Source organism: Macrobrachium rosenbergii, chromosome 53 (genome assembly GCF_040412425.1).
Source record: "Macrobrachium rosenbergii isolate ZJJX-2024 chromosome 53, ASM4041242v1, whole genome shotgun sequence".
NCBI classification, from domain to species: Eukaryota; Metazoa; Arthropoda; class Malacostraca; order Decapoda; family Palaemonidae; genus Macrobrachium; species Macrobrachium rosenbergii.
Window position 1 is genome coordinate 20687824 of NC_089793.1, and position 15180 is coordinate 20703003.

The window sequence follows — 15180 nt, forward strand, 5'->3', positions numbered from 1 at the left end:
ATCTCCTGTCTCTTCTGAGGAAGAGGTTGTTCCCGATCAAGATGCGCCTTCATCGGTGTACTCTGCGCTGTTGAGGTTCCTTCTAGCAACCTATCCAAGCTGCTTCTCGCCAGCTATTCCCTCCGTTCCTGCTTTGACTTTCTTTATAGAAGCCCCCTCAGTTGGTTCTTCGAAATTACTAAAGTTAGTTCTTTCCTCTTCAGCAAGGAAGGCACTGGAGGAAGTAGAAGATTGGTTTTTCAAGAAGAGTGAACAAGGCAAAGCAGTTTTTGTTTCCCTCCTTCCCAATTGTCCAGGTGAGTTACAGGTTTTATGCGACCGAAGAAGCTCCTTCCCTGGGAGTCTCAGCCTCCTCACAAGGAGACTTCTCCGGCCTTATCGACTCGACTAGGAGATCAGCTTTCTCCTCAGCCAAAATTATGTTCTCGGCCTGGGAACTTGCCCACCTGCTTAAAAATATTTTTATGGTGTTCTAAGTGATGAGTTTCCTTGACTGGGCGGTAGGTGCTCTGGCTTGCAAACTTAAGAGTGTTCTTTGTTACCTCAAGAGATCTCGTCGGATCTCTTGGGAGTACTTTCCTGTATTGACAGAGGCATTCGCGATAGCATACAGGAGTTAGCCAGTCTGTACGCCGTGGGTATTCTTAAGAAGAGGGATCTTTGGTGCTCCTTTACTTCAAAAGGCATCACTCCATATCAGAGATCGGCCCTCCTATTCTCCTCCTTGGACAAGACGTTTCTTTCTGTACTGGCTCGATGGCTGCACACTGCAGAACCCTCAGTGCCAGCTTTCGGGCGCTTGGTGCCCGCTGTTGGGCACTAGGCACCCACTTCGGGCGCTCAGGCGTCTGCTCTCGGGCGCTTGGTGTCAGTTACTGGGATCCTGGCGCTATCTGAGCCATCTCTCTCCTACTGGTAACCTTCCTGCCCATTTTATCCACTTGCTCCCACGCCTGGCTCCCTCGCTTCCTTCTCATGCCATTACCAGTCTTGTTTTAGGTTAACAGATGTTAACCTTGTGATAGTGAAGTGTTGTGCAATGAGGTGTGTACTGTCCCTTGATTCTTCTAGACAAAGGTCCCTGTCATAATTAAAATATAACTGGGGAGGAGACATAATGGAAATCCATGGGAGGTTGGGGGTTAAATAATGGGTATTCGCTCAGTCAAGCCTGTTGCTGGTCCCAGGTATCGACAGATAAATGGAAAGGCATCTTTCGGTTGTAGAGGAGTTGGTAATTAAATGGTCTATCAGCTAAAATAAATAAGTAGATAAAAATAATTAAATACACCGGGAGGAGGCATACTGTAAAGTCCATGGAAGTCCGATAAATAAATAACCCGATAATAAAAAATAAATCAAACCTGCTGTCCGCAGGTAAATAAATAAATAAATAAAAATAAATAAATAGAGATGTCCTTTTTCTAGTGATAAATCCAGTAAATAAAAACACAGATGGTGTTTTTTCCAATGAATAAACCTGAAATTCAGTAGTGTAAATAAATAAAAATGGAATAATCTTTCAAAAATAGAAATACAGCAAAATAAATAAATGGCGCCATAAATTGAGAATAAATAAATAACATAAAAATAAATAGTGAGTAAATGGCCCAGTTACGCATAAAATAAATAAGGAGGTGGCTAAAAATAAATGAAAAATAAATAAATAAAAGTAAATAAATAAAAACAAATAAATGGGCTAAAAATAAATAAATAAATAAATAAAATCGTGTTAAATAAAAAATAAATAATAAAAATCTAAATTGGTGGAAATAAAGAGGCTATGAGAAGGGAAATCTAAAAATCCCTTCTAAATTCCAAAAATAAGTTAATTAATAAATAAATAAAAATAGGTTGAAATAAATAAGAAATTAAAGAAATGTCAGAAATAAATAAATAAAATAAAAAATTAAAACTAATACATAAAGTAAAAGGAAATAAATAATTAAAATAAATAAGGGCCTAAAATGCTTCGCTCAGTAATACGGGGGAGGACAGTAGCAGTGCATTTAGACAACATGACGGCACTGGCGTACATCAAGAAACAATGGGGAACCCACTCTTTCTCCCTGTACAAAGTGGCAAGGGACCTTCTTCTTTGGTTGCACCAGAACGAAATTCAAGACCTAAATTTCATAATCAAATCAAATCAACACGTTTTATTCAGGGGAGACTCAACGTTCTCGCGGACGAATTGAGCCGTCAAAGACAGATCCTTTCCACAGAATGGACATTAGGCCCTTTGGTTTGTATGGATCTGTGGAAGCTCTTGGGGAAACCAATGATGGGATTGTTCGCGTCCTCCAGAAATCACCGACTTCTTTATCTTCTGCTCACCAGTTCTAGATCCCTTGGCATGGGCGACCATGCAGTGTTGCAGTGTTAGTCCAACAGAGATCTGTATGCCTTTCCCCCATTCTGGTTAGTGAGGCAAGTCAACAAATTCCGGTCTCATCAAAACCTATCCATGATCTTGATAGCCCCCTTCTGGCCAACAAAAGAGTCGTTCCTGGATCTTCTGGAACTTCTTGCGGACTTCCCGAGACTGCTGCCACAGAAGCAACAACTTCTCAGGCAACCTCACTTCCGTCGGTTCCACCAAAACCTGTCTTCTCTGGCCCTAACAGGGCTCAAACTGTTAGGCAACTGCTCCGAAAGAAGGGCTTTTCAAGAGCAACTGCAGATGCAATTGCAAAGCGTAGAAGACAGTCTTCAGATAATGTCTACCAGGCAAAAGGTCCATCTTCAGGTCCTGGTGCTGACAAAATAACGTGTCCTCTTCTGAAACCTCTGTAGCAGAGATGGCGGACTTTCTTCTGCTCCTACGCTCTGCTAAAGGACTTTCCACCTCTACCATTAAAGAATACAGAGCTGTGCTTAGCTCAGTTTTCCGCCATAAAGGAATGGACTTATCGTTGAACCAGGATTTGTCCGACCTTATTAAGTCCTTTGACGCCACAAAGCCTAAGGAAAACCTTTGCTGTCCTGGAACTTAGACGTGGTCCTTAAGTGGCTTTCCAGTTCACGTTTTGAGCCCATGCAATCTATCTCTTTAAGGGATCTAACCAGGAAAACACTTTTTCTGGTCGCCTTGGCCACCGCTAAGAGGTCCAGTGAAGTCCATGCTTTAGACAGAAACAGGATTTTCTCAGGGGAATGCAGTTCGCCCCCTTTCCCTAGACTTTCTGGCTAAGAACGACTCGCCATCGAATCCATGGCCTCGTTCTTTTATGATCAAGAACTTATCCGAGATAATGGGTCCATCTGAAGAAGAAAGAACTCTCTGTCCAGTAAGGACCCTTAAATTTTATCTTCACAGAACGAAGGACATTCTTGGTACTTCAAGAAACCTTTGGTGTTCTGTGAAATATCCTTCTAGACCCCTGTCTAAGAATGCCCTGGCATTTTTTCTGAGGGATCTGATTACCGAAGCACATTCCATGGTAAACGAAGACTCACTCTCATTTTTAAAGGTAAAACCCCACGAGATAAGAGCAGTCGCTACGTCTTTGGTGTTTAAGAGCAATCTATCCCTTACATCAGTTGTACAAGTGATGTCTTGGAAGTGCAATTCGGTGTCTGCATCGCATTATTTAAGGGATATCGTGACGACTTACGATCAGTGCAGTACCTTGGGTCCGTTTTACGCGGCTGGAGTGGTGTTAGTTAGTTATAAATGATTTGTTTAACCAGACCTCTGAACTCTTTTAGGGTTCTTCTTGGGCTGGAACTGGAGTGGTGTTGGGGAAGGAAACATAGAAAGCGATGTCCTTTCTTTAAGCTCTTCGCCTTGCTTAGGGTGCTGAGTTTTGGAGAGCCTGGGAGTACTATGTACTTGGAGTACCCTTCAGTCTTTTTGTTATGGTTGGGTATTGGTGTTTTTAAGTGGTTAAGGTGACTATTTACTCTGGTTATTTTGTGTGTTACTGCACCCTGGGCAGGGCCATCTTGTTGTACTTTGCTAGCCCTCGGAATTTAGTCCATTGCTACAAACCACCCACTTTAGTAGTAGGCCCTCAAGGCTTTACCGCCTTGCCTTTACTGGATAAGATGAGCGCCAACCAGAGGCAGTATCTACCTGTAGCAGCTCTCTTATCAAGTAAGTTCAACAACATTGATTCAGTGTTAGCAAATTTTTATTCTCAAACTCATCACTATTAATAATGTTTTGGGGTAGATATGTCCAACGTTCCCACCTCCATTCAGTGTGGGAGTCAGCTATGTAATTACTGAGTAAGTTACTTATATAAAATGACATTATATTAAAATAAAGTTTTATATATACTTAACCAGTAATTACATAATCGGAGCCCGCCTGCCTCCTCTCAGTTGGACATGAGGGCATAAAGAAACTGAAGCTCTTTGCTGTGTTGTACCTTCTCTTGCACCTGAAAGTGGGCGGGGCATGTCGCCATAACCATAACAAACTAGTGGACCCGCAGTTTCAAAATTTTGAGCTGCCGGTTAAAAGAAACTAATAGTTATGTAATTACTGGGTAAGTATATATAAAACTTTATTTTATTATAAAAATGTCATTTTTAAACATCTAACTTACCTGGTAGTTATATATATAGCTTAAGTCCCTGACGCCACGGCAGAATTTCAAAACTCGCGGACAATCGCCGATCGGTAGTCAGGTGAACCACCTGTGCGCCCTCTACCCAGGTACCTGGAACCATTCCAACTATTCTTCAGATCTTCCCTGCCGCTGTGTCGGTAACATCGATGGAATTTCGCTCATAGCCTGTGTTTTTTTCGCAACTTATTTTGGTGAAGTACACTTTGGCTTGGCTTTCGCTTGTTCGCTTTTGGATTTTCTTATAACATATCTGACTTCATCGAGTGTGAAAATGTGTGTGTGGGGATACAAGCGGTTTGCTAAAAGTCTCCTTGGATCCCCACTTAGTATGTCTGAAGAACGGGAATGAAAGACCGGCTCAGAAGAGCCAAGAGTACTGTTTCACTCTTCTTGATATAACCAGGAATAGTTAATTCTTTCCCCTTGATAACTATCCTATTGATCCTTCTCCCGTAGTGGTAGTCTCTGAACCCCCTACTGAAACAGGTAAGGACCCAATATTTTAATGATTTGTTGGCTGCCATTCAGACCCTGGCCCAACAGGTAAAATCCTCTCAGAAGACAGGGATAATATGTGATCGATAATAAGAGATCTAAAAATACAAGTGTTAATATGTTGTTAGTGCAAGTGCAGTGGAGGGTGCGACCGCTCGGTTCTGTTGTGCTCCTAGTCCTAGACCTCTTCCAAGCTCACCAACCCCTGTGAGAAGGAAAGTCGACAGACGAAGGGAGGCAAGAGGCTTTAGCTACCGAGCAGTCGTCCTCGAGCGCACCTGTTGACGTTCCCAGGACGCCACCCTCGCCATAGGAAAGACGAGGTTAAAGTGTTTTTTCGTCCATTGGTTGCTGTACGTCAACCGGTGAAGCTTTTGACCGATGTCGCACAGGCGCCAGTTCTCGTAACCTCACGTTTGACGGGACAGCGAAAGTTAGAAGTATGGACGCCAGGACGCCGAGCGCCGAAGCTGGAGCGCCAGGACGCCGAGCGTCGAAGCTGGACGCCAGGACGCCGAGCGTTGAGAAGCTGGACGCCAGGATGTCAGACATAGAGAAGCTGGACGCCAGGATGTCAGACGTAGAGAAGCTGGACGCCAGGACGTCAAGTGTCGAGAAGTTAGACGCCAGGACGCCAGGCGTCATGAAGCTGGACGTCAAGACATTAAGCTTCAAGAAAATGGACGCCAACACGCCAGGCGCCAAGAGACTGGACGCCAGGACGCCAGGCGTCAAGATGATATTTTGAAAGATGTTGCTACTTCCGTCTTCGGAAAATCGGAAGAAGAGAATGATAATATCTCGCATTCTCCTGTGAATCCTATTGTAGAGATTTCTGATGAAGACAATATAAAAGGCCATCAGCTTTTATCAGACTTGAAAAGGCTTATGAAGCTATTTCGAAATTTTTCCAGAGAAATTTATCCTGACTGCTCCTCGTTCCCGCCTTCAGAATTTACTCTTGTGAAGGCGTCTAAGAGGCAGCATTTACGAAGAATGGATACTTTCGAAGGAGAAACAATGAAAGACAGCCTTGTTTTCCTCCAACCAAACTAGCTCAAGGTCTAGCGTTTAGTATCAAACTGGAGAATCGTTCGGCCTCGAAATACCTGCCCCTTCCCAGGAACCTTCTCGAATCTTGTTGACTCTTCTCGTCGAGTGGCCATGGGGAAAACGAAGTTGTTGGTCGATATCAGAATTGGACCACCCCCTCAAAAGAATTTGAGATTTAGGAAGGAAGATGGAATTATTCAACACGACTGACACCGAAGAACTCATATATCTGATGTCGTGTATGGATAAAGGACTCGGAGATAGTTCCAACGAATCAACTGCACCTTTCTCAGCGGGACTCCTGAAGAAAAGGGCCCATCTTTGCTCTTTCCTGGCTAATGGGGTCACGTCCAATCAAAATCAGAATTGATTTATACCTCTTTTTTCCTCTCACCCCTTCTCTCAAGGTTTGGTATAGAGGCCTTTTCATCTTTGGCCCAGAAAACCACGTAAGATTTAATATCTAAAACAGCAAGAAAAGTCCTACCTACGACTTTCATCGCTAAAAGAGTAAGGCTGAGGTTCCTGTGTTTCAGGTATCTCGGCTCTTTCATGGTCGGCCCTCCGATAGAGTGTTCCTCTAGGGCGGGTAGATGAATGACAACGAGAAGAGGCTCTACACAGGGAAGAAGGAGGACCTGCCTTTCTTCTCCTGCAGACTGCGGTAGGAGCCAGACTGTCCAGCCTGAGTAGGCCCTCTAGTAACAAGACAACCAACCTTTCTGCCAAATGCAACGACAGAACCAAGGCAAAGGTTCTACAGCAACAAGTGTCTATGATGTTGCAAAAGGAGACCAGACAGAGAGTTCAGGATCCGAATTCCCAGGATTCTACATTCGGTTATTCCTGATCCCCAAATGCTTGGGGGGTTAGAGACCGGTGCTAGACGGGATTGCACTCAACTTTTTTTGTGCAATAAACAAAGGTCGCTATGGAAACGACAAAATCGGTTCTAGCAGCGGTCAGACAGCATGACTGGATGGCCTCACAGGACCTCCAGGATGCGTATTTTCGTCCCCATGCACCCGATCTCCAAGAATTTTCTGAAGTTCGTCCACGGGAAAGGTTTTCAGTTTCGGTCTCTCTCTTCGGCCTAAACAGACAAGGTTGACGTCTGGCTCTGGAGCCGAGACCTCTCAAGAGCAAGTTACCCAATATTGAGGGACGTCATGATAAGACTTCATAGACTACAGATTGTAGCCACAGCAGCAGCCCGAGCTCTTCCCTTCCAGCCCCAAGGGTAGCTCTCCTACTAAGAACAAACGTAGACAGTTCTATTCAGTCAGGATATCGGGCTGCAAGAGCGTGGCAGACACTGTGCTGCCTTCCGCATATCCTCCTCTTCCTCCTTCGATTGGTACTCGTCATGCGGAACCCTCCACGGTCCATTATTGACGATGAGGAGGAAATAATTGCCGTAGTTGAGGCTTCCCCAGCCTGTCCCCAACAGCAGGAAGCCCCGCATATAGCTTTACTATAAAATATGCAGCAGACTTTGTCTTCCCGATTGCAAGCGTGACAACCAGGCAAAGAGAAGAAGGATAATAGACGCCCAACTAAAGCTTCTAGACGTCTAGAAGTTTAAGACGCTGAACGTAGTGAATGAAACTCTAGACGCTGGATGCAGTGGCGTCAAGCATCTAGGAGTGAAACACCATGATGACAAGCTTCAATGAACCCAAGACGTCAAGCGTCAAGGCATTGACGTCAGGACGTCAGGCTTCAAGATATTGGAAGCCAAGACGTGGGAGTTAGCTCAGGACGCAAGATGCACTGGCATCAAAAGCGCCTAACAAAGAATTACGTCTACTGATAAACAGATAGAAATCTCAGCCGATCCCATCCCAAGAGGTTCTATGCCTTAGGATGAAGATTCAGAGTCAGGATTTTCGGGCTTTTCCGTTTATTGCAAAGACAGGACAAGCCTCAAGAAAATTTCAAAACTTTATAAAGAGACAGTCATGCTTGGCAAAGGAATGGATGAGTCTGCTGGGAACCCTTTCCTCGCTGGAACGGTTTGTCTCCTTTGAGAGGTTAATTTTTATGCCCGTTACAGTTTCATCTAAATCGGAACTGGGACAAGGGAAATAGAACTGGAGACCAAGTGCATCCCCATTTGGAACCAATAAGACCGTATTTGTAGTGGTGGAACGTCCCCGTCAAGCTCCAGGAGGTCCTTCTCTATATTAGAGGAAACCCAGACCTAGTGTTGTTATCCGACGCTGTCGGACTCAGTATGGGGAGCAACACGAGGGAAATAAAAGTCTCGGGCTCCTGGACCAGAGAGCAGGAGAAGTTAAACATCAGTTAGAAGGAACTAACTGCAATCCTTCTAGCTCTCAGGGAGTTCGAACACAGTGGGGAACAAAGAGGTGCAGGTCAACACCGACAACACGGCAGCGTTGGCCTACATCAGCAAACAAGGGGTCACTCACCCAGGTCTCTATACGAGACAATAAAGAATCTCTTCTTTGGGCAAAGGAGGAGAATGTAAAACTAGTAACCCACTTTATCCAAGGGGAGAAAAAAATGTGAGGGTGGACATTCTGAGAAGGAAATAAAGTCCTCTCAAAAGAATGAACGCTACATCAGGACTTTGGGGACGTCCTTGCATAGATCTCTTCGTCACAGCGCAAAACGAAGAGGTTGGACACTTACTGCTCTCAGTACCAGATCCCGGGGCTATATACATAGAGCGTTCCTGGTGGACTGGTCCAACTGGACGTGTATGCATTTCCCTATTTCAAGATAATACACAGGGTACTGAAAAATTTGTGTCACATGAGAGGACCGAATGACCCTTGTGGCCCTTACTAAACGACAAGAGATTGGTTCCCAGAAGTACTGGATTGGATGGTGGACATCCCGAGTAGCCTACCTCAGAGAGTAGATCACTCAAACAACCCCACTTGAAAGATATTACCAAAACCTACAAGCGCTACTAGTAACTGCTTTCGGACTATCGGAAAACTCACAAGAGCCAGAAGTTTTTGAAGGAGGCAGCTGGCGCTATCGCAAATCAAGGGGAAGTTATCCACCATTAGGTATACCAATCCAAGTGGGAGGTATTTAGAGGATGGTGCAAGGACAACCATGTGTCCTCTTCCAATATTTCTGTAACCCAAATTTGTATATAGAGAACTCACCAGCATGGAACCTAGACGTGGTCCTGAGGTTCCTCATGGGGAGAGGTTCAATCCTCGTAGAGGACATCTTTAAAGGACCTTACCATGAAAACTCTTTTCTTGGTCAGTTTGGCCACATTTAAAAGAGTTAGTGAGATACATGCTCTCAGCAAGAATATAGATTTTATACAAAGGCAAGGCAATCTGCTCACTGCAACTAGGCTTCCTTGCAAAAAAATGAATACTCGTCACAACCCCAGCCCAGAACGTTCGAGATTCCGAACCTAACGGACATAACAGGGGAGGAGAGAGAGTGAGTCCTATTCCCGGTAAGGGCTCTAAGGCTCTACCTGGATAGGACAAAGGACTTAAGAAGGAATTCAGAAGGGCTTTGGTGCTCAGTCAAAAAGCGCTCTGTATAGATGTCGAAGAATGCTCTGTTTTATTTTATCAGAAAGTTGATAAAAAGAAGCACATATGGAATGTAGAGATAGACTACAAGATTCTGAAAGTAAAGACACACGAGGTCAGGGCAGTAGCAACCTCTGTAGCTCTTAAACAGAACAGGTCCCTGCAGAGTATCTTGGACACGACCTTCTGGAGAAGCAAGTTAGTATTTGCCTCACTATCTAAAACAAGTCAAGACATTATGCGAAGATTGCTATACACTGTGCCCGTTTATAGCATCTAATTCAGTAATGGGAGAGGGGGGAATACCCCTACAATCCCATAAACCAATACCCTTTTTCTTACCTTGGAATTGAGAATTTTTATGGTTGTTTTGTGAAGACTGGACGCAGTCTTCTGCAATCGTGGGATGAAAGTTCCTTGGTAGAGCCTGGAACAAGGGTATTGAGAGGAGGTCTAGTCACATAGAGGTTATACACCGGTTGACAGCCCTAGAGATTTTCAGCCCCCTGGGTGGATCGCTGGATCTCTTAAGGAATGCAGACATAATGAGAGGGAGTTCATTGAAGTCAGCTTCCGTAATCCAATCCCCATAAAATAATACCCTTTGTTCTTGCCTTGGAATGGTTGAAATTTGATGGTTGTTTGTGAAGATTGAACGCAGTCTCCCACAATCATTGATTTTAGTCAGATGATCATTTTGTTCCTTGGTGACGCCTGGAACAAGGGTATTATAGGTTGTCTGTCACATAGAGGCAGTGGCGATTCTAGGACTCTGAAAGTGGGGGGGCCACTTCAGGGCCAATATAAATTTTGGGGGGGCATTTATCGTTGGTGGCTAGGTGGCGAGCGAAGCGAGCCCAAGCTGAAAAGTAGATGTTCTATGTGCATTTTCATGGCACTCTGAAGACAATATTATGTCATTAATGAAATAACAAATGACAATAACACCTCATTACTTTCATAACTTGCATTTGTAAAACATATACATGTATGCCTACACAAACATTATGATAATGGAGGTTATTCGTATTATTTAAAAAAATATATATGTATTTCTTGCAATATATTTTTAACAAAATCATAAAAATATGGCAATGTTTCTCAATGTACAATTGGACACCTGAATATAGCATGTATTCTTGAATTTTCGATATGAGGGAAACTATATAGGTGGGATAGATGTCTGTTTTGATACCGGTATGCAGTAGTTAAATAATATGGCCAATTGACAATTGTCTTGTAAAATTTAATAATGTTTGTAAGTCCGGGATAAGAGTTTCGACTGCCCTTCATACACAATAATGAAATAGCAGAGAAAATCTCCATTGGCAAACTGTAGGCGTGTCACTTAACAAACAGTGATTTGTTTGACATTTCAGTACTTTTTATTACTATAAATCATCTCAGAATCACTTATAATTAACCATTTTTCATTATAAACTACAAATAAAGGAAATTATTTTGGTGTTTGATTTTACTAAGTTCTTTGGATTGACAACCTGACCCTTGGTCAGACTTTTTAACGTGACTGCACCTATAATTGCATAGCACCCATGTACAGCATAATAGGTCCACAAAATGTTATGAGTGACTATATCGCTATTGGCCTATATGACTATATCAACAATAAAACTATGACCTCGTGCAACGTATGTAATCTAGATAAAAAATACTGAGACACAAGGCATGAGCAATCATGCAATGGCATGCTGTGGGAATGACATGATTTTCATATAGGCTAGTATAGTCAGTAGAGTTCACCTCAGGAAAGTGAAAATCACCCTGCTGGTAACACCCGTTGCTAGGCAACCACTTTTACTTTCTACATAATTATGTTGAAAGGACAAACCTAAGTAGCCTACTTCAAAAATTCATAAAAACTATCTTCAAAACAAAAATGAATCATGAGTTATGAATGTAATGTAAATATTATGTTGATATGCAAACCCCATGCAAGCATGCATGAAGTAATGCAGTGTTGCCAACAGGCGAGTTTCCCTTTCCTGAGGTGAAGTAGAGTATAGTACGTATATTTAGTGCAGCTTAATTCTACGATTATCATGCCGGCTATCAAATTCATCAACAAAACAGTCTAAATCAATTCCCTCGGCACGTGCACTTTCAATGGACAGTAATGCGATATTACTCAATCTAGCACTGGTCATGGAATTTCTGAGAAATGTTTTCACTAATTTCATTTTTGAAAACTTCTCTCAAGAAGCACTGGTAACAGGAAGAGTGACAGATATTAACAATAGTTTGTACAAACAGTCAAATGCAGCCTTATAAGGACTAAGGAATGACAGGAATTGTGTAATGGATGTAGGCTGTATTGGCTCTTTCGTGAGTAATTTCTTCACCAGAGGATCTCATATTGTAAATCATTTTGACTGACCGAGTATGCCATTGCATATGCCTTCAAGTCTTCTTCTAACAAGAATGTCTGTCCTCCAGGACAGAGAGCTGAAAATACTACAGAAAATTGCATTTGACTCTTTTGGAGAAACGACGGTCTAATTCACTAATTAAGCAGTCTAGGACTTCATAGAAAATCTGATGTGTTGCACATGACATGGAACAGAAGATCCTTGACCACTTGTTTCAAACACGATAAATCCATCAAGCTTACGAGGTTTCTTTACCCGTTTTCTTGTTGTTGTTGGTGTAATGCAGCATTTCCTGCAAGAGTTCATTAACCTTCTCAGAGTAATGGTCATTCAAGTCAGAGTTGCGTACATTAACTAAATGTTCATGGAGTGACGAAATTAGATTTACTGCTTTTCCTAGGTCTGCTTGTTTATCCTGTGGCTGTGTAGACACTTTATTAACTTTTCCAAGAATATCTGTGAAAAATTGCAATAAGTAAACAAACTCTGCATCAATCTGGGCAAGCAAACCGCGAGCGGATACAGCTCGGGCACCAATGTCATCTTCAGAAATTTCCTTCAAAAAGTCTCATTATGCATTCCAGACGGAGTAGAGCATTTTCACGAAGTGGCCCGACACCACCACCTTGTGTCACTGAGATGCTGCAGTTCTCGTACTTGTTCTTCAGGCAACATTTCACGCTGTATCAAAATGAATTTCTCATGAACTACCGAGTTACTAGCAAAGATATAGAGTTCTTCAAGCAAACTAAAGAATTCAGCAGTTTGGGGTACATACTTTGCAACATTTATCAACACTAAATTGAGCCTGTGTCCATAGCAGTGTATATAATATGCAAAGGAGCTTTATCACGAATTCGTTTCTGAACACCACTAATCCCTCCACTCATCACTGATGCCCCATCAAATCCTAATCCTACAAAGAAGATTTGTAATCCAACCCCAGCTTATCAAACTCTTCAAAATAATATCTGTGATATGAGGCAGCATCCAACAAGTCCATCTGAGTGAAAGAAATGAAGCACTCCTGAATACAATTTGCTATTTCATCATAAAATCTAATAACTAATGCCAGCTGCTCTGCCTTACTAACATCCTTGGCTTCATCAGCTTGAACAGAAAAGTAATGACATGACCTAACTTTTTCTGCAATTTCTTCCTTCACCATACATGCAAGTGTGTCAATCATCTCATTCTGTATTGCAGAACAAGTGTATTTTTCATTTTTGGACCACTTTCTACTCTATCAGCTATAATAGGATCACGTTTAGCAGTGAATCTGAGAATCTTACGAACATTTCCTGGATTCAGTTCATCATCACCTTCTCTATGTCCTCTCTGCGAAATGTCTTGTGTTACAGTCAACAGGATTATTTCACCTAATGTCTTTATGTAATGACGATTTTCACGAACTTTCTTCTGGTATGCCTCACTTATACACTGAGCAATTGATGTTTTATCAGCTTTATTTCGTTGATAGTCCGCCCATGCAATACAAGAAGTTTTTGTGGCACTGAGGAAATGTGCTTTTCGATGGCACCATCTTTTCCATGTGCTTTCTTCCATCGTCTAAAGCCACTCTTTATGAATGCTTCATCTGCATTTGCCATATGTTGGTGGAGCAAAGTGCCTGCATGCAAAACAGAACATTGCATCTCGTTCTTTAGAATATTCAGCCCATTCATATTTGTCGAACCAAGCCCCCACAAAAGACCGAGCATGAGACTTTCCTTCACTATGCCTTGGATACTCTTTTAAGCGTACCTGAATAGGATTCTCAGAAGCAGATTGAGAAATGTCAGCTGGTGCAGAATCTTCCTTTTTCTGTTTCTTTGTTGGATGATCATGTGAACTTGATCTTGCAGGATTGCCAATACTTTCACGATCACAGTCTTCCTCTGACTTCTTAGCAGGTTTATCAGATTCAAGGTTTACTGTCAATGGTGCATCACATTCACTGCGTTTTTAATTACAAATTTATCCATGATTGTCTATAGTACAATAAAATTATCTGTGATAGTAAGTTCTGAAAAAAAAATTAAATTAAATAATCACGTAATTCACAATTAACACAACACACCTGTCACCACAGAAAAATGTGATAAAATTTGCGGTTTTGCTGACTACCGACTGGAAGATGATGACAGCACGCACACACACACTGTCACACACACACACACACACACACCCACACACACACCCACACACACATATATATATATATATGTGTGTGTGTGTGTGTGTGTGTGTGTGTGTGTGTGTGTGTGTGTATAACTATGTATACAGTATAATAAATATATGCACATATAGGCCTACACTATCACTGCCAACATTCACGAATCACAAAAATTATGATACAATTAGACGATTTTTTATTATTATAGGAAGTGTTTTCTATGTAAAAATAAAATGGGGTTAATTGTCACCGACTCACCAGCTACTTGTATTTTGGCCTATTTAGTTATTTTCTTTCAAATATGGCTAACGACAATATTTATATTTGGCTTTTGTCAGATCTGTTTGTGAAAAAGGTTAACACTGGGTTGAAGGGTTAAAACTTGAGTTGGGATATAGACCTACATCATATAACAAAAAAATTAGTGTACATTGTTTGCTACTTTACACCCGCCTGTCAGATTCTTCTCATTCTTTTTCTAAGATTTCGTATAATTATTTTTTTACTCTATTTTCGTATCCGCTTCTTATGTGAAACACCACATACTGTACATAAAGATCGAATATCTCATAGCCACTAGTCTACTCCCACTTTGTATGAGACGAAATAATGAATACCACTTATGCTCAAATGCACTTATGCACAAATAATTATGCTTTAGACACTCAATAAGACACTAATCGGGTAAAAACTGACTTGACCGGCTCACAGTCTCACAGAAACAGACTACATGTACTGATCACATCATCACATCATACATGGACGTGAAACATACGCGTCTGATTCGCGTCACACACACACAAGCGGGCGAGGAGGACGGAGGTGTAAAAAAAATTCCAATAATTTTAATCTAGCAACGTTACCATTTTTTTTTTTGTGATTACGTCTAGTTATTGTGATAGGATGGGATATTTGAGTGTATATATAGTATACTGTATAATTTATAAGGTATA